General features: G+C 52.5%; 1 long non-coding RNA gene across 1 annotated transcript; it reads right to left on the reverse strand.

Annotated features, from left to right (window-relative positions):
- Positions 1 to 352: 352 nt before the first annotated feature.
- Positions 353 to 2,291, reverse strand: LOC107199379. Its single transcript, XR_001519207.2, has 3 exons — positions 2,234 to 2,291; positions 1,608 to 1,804; positions 353 to 1,274 (listed from the first exon to the last, which is right to left on the reverse strand). It is a non-coding gene; the product is annotated as an uncharacterized LOC107199379 (long non-coding RNA).
- Between the last annotated feature and the right edge of the window lies 1 nt (position 2,292).

Consider the following 2,292-nt stretch of genomic DNA (forward strand, 5'->3'; position numbering starts at 1 on the left):
ACAAAGGCAAAAGAAACCATTCTTTTCCAAACTGAGCTCCTAACGGGGTCAAGCTGGTTTCCTCTAGTGCCCAGAAATGCACAGACACAAGCAGCAAAGTGCAAATAGACTCAGTTCTGTTCTTGGCTTGCAAGGAGAGAAGTGTGTTCCTTAGCATGCCCTGCCCCTCCTGTGCTGGCTGGCATCTTCCACCACAACAGGGACAGCCGAGGAAGTGGCCTGGTCACCAGCTCCCTGTCTAACACAAAACCTGGCAGCAAAGCCGCAGCGCTTCTCACTGACTTGACCGGGCCAGGTAGCACATGGGGCTGGCACAAATGCTGCTCAGCTGTCCCTGTTTGGCTGGCACCAACCTCTAAGAGCGGGGCAGGAGGGACAAGCTGGGTCCCCTCTGAGGCTCACAGTCAGCCTCCCACAGCCCCTGCCTTCCCACAGATCAACCTAGAACCGCTCGGCAGGGACTGCTTCCATTGTGTTTTCCAAACCCCACTGTGGGCCTCTGTCCCCAGCATTGTGATACTTCAGCTCCTTCGCTACCAGGTAAACCTGAAAACAGCAGCTGAGAGCAAAAGAGGGCCTCAGAAATGACCAGAAGCTGGGAGCTCTCCTCTGAGCAACACCTGTGAGAACTGGGCTTCTTTGGCCTGGAGAAGGACAAGCCCTGAGGAGACAAGTTCAGTAATTGAAGGGTCTTTGAAGAAAGATGGGGACACATCTAATTAGTAGGGCCAATTGCAAGAGAAAAGGGGGGAAAGGTTTGAAACTAAATTCCATTCAGATTGGCTCTAAGGAAGAAACTCTTTAGCAGGAGAGTGCTGAAATGCTGGCACAGGTTGCCCAGAGGGCTGGCAGGTGCCCCGGCTCTGGACACATTCAAGGTCAGCTTGGCTGGGGCTCTGAGCAACCTGATCTACTTGAAGATGTCCTTGCCAGTGGCTGGGGGTTTGGACTAGATGTCCTTCAGTGGTCTCTTCTAAGCTCAACCAGTTTTGCATCCTACTTGGTTTTCATTTGAAAAGCAACCAGAGTGGAGATTACTATGGGGGGGACAACCCATCTGATGCCTTAGAGTTGGGCCAAGGAGCAAACCCTGTTTGCCAGGGAACAGCTGTTTGGCCTGCAGCCGCTCTGCATTGTACCTTCAGAAGTTCCTTGGCAGAGCCTCGCCTGTCCACATCCATCTGCAGGCAGCAGCCCAGAAATTCACTCAAACCCGGGTGTAGGCTGAGCTCTTCCAGATGTGGTATTCCTTGGGTGCTGATCAGATAGTTAGCCTGAGGAAAAGGGAAACATGAGACTCTACCTAATTTTTTCCTATCCTTAAGTGGCCACCTGGACCCCATATTTTAAGCTGCAGTCTGCAGTGGCAATTTCTTGCCCAGCAGAAGCTTTGAGATGAGCCTTGTCTCCCAAAAGAAGAAAGGGCTCCTCCAGTGCAGCCCCAGCTATTCCATCATACAGAAGGTGTCGCCTTGAAAGTTTATGCGGGTCCCAAGGACACTTTTACAAGTGAGCTCTCTTGGGCCCTTTGAAGCTGTGGGAATGGGATTTTGTCTAATGGAGACAGACCGGAAGGCCACTGGCTTCTGAGCGTATTTGCACCTTACCTTGGAACTGATTTCCCAAATATACGGAGCCTCTCCTTTGGCCATTTCTATTCCCACGATGCCAAGGGACCAGATGTCAACTTTGGGGCCGTATGGGTCTCTCCTCACCACTTCAGGTGCCATCCAGCAAGTGGTCCCGACCATCGACCTCCGTTTACTCTGCTCAGGGGTGAGCAGAGCACAAGACCCAAAATCAGCTGAGGAGAAAAACAAACAAACACTGCTTCAAGTAGGAAACCAAAGCAAAGGGTTCCTCACTCCAAGTCTCAGGATGCAGTGCTGTATTGAGCTGGAAAAGCCGCTGTGCTCTCTTTCCTCAGGGCTGCAGCCAAGCAAATTGGCAATTGTCCACTTAACAAACCCACCACCATTCACACCGTGGCTTTTCCTCATTCACCTGAAGGTTTACATTGAACCTCCCTCCCTCCGGAAAGGACACACGCTAACCAAAGTTACTCCTGACGCCTTGTTGCTCTCTCGACCTCTCAGCACCTTGCAGCAGCGCCCTGAGCTTGCAGGAGAGCTCTGTGCACTCTCACCAGCACCACTGCTGGGCACCTGGCAGCCACTCAAAAGCAGCCCCACACCGGCTGCTCCGAGCGCTGTGCCTGACCAGGAATACCCACCCAACTTGACAGAGCCATCCAGGCCCAGAAGGATGTTTCCACTTTTGATGTCTCTGTGG

The sequence above is a fragment of the Parus major genome, unplaced genomic scaffold (genome assembly GCF_001522545.3).
Source record: "Parus major isolate Abel unplaced genomic scaffold, Parus_major1.1 Scaffold632, whole genome shotgun sequence".
NCBI classification, from domain to species: domain Eukaryota; kingdom Metazoa; phylum Chordata; class Aves; order Passeriformes; family Paridae; genus Parus; species Parus major.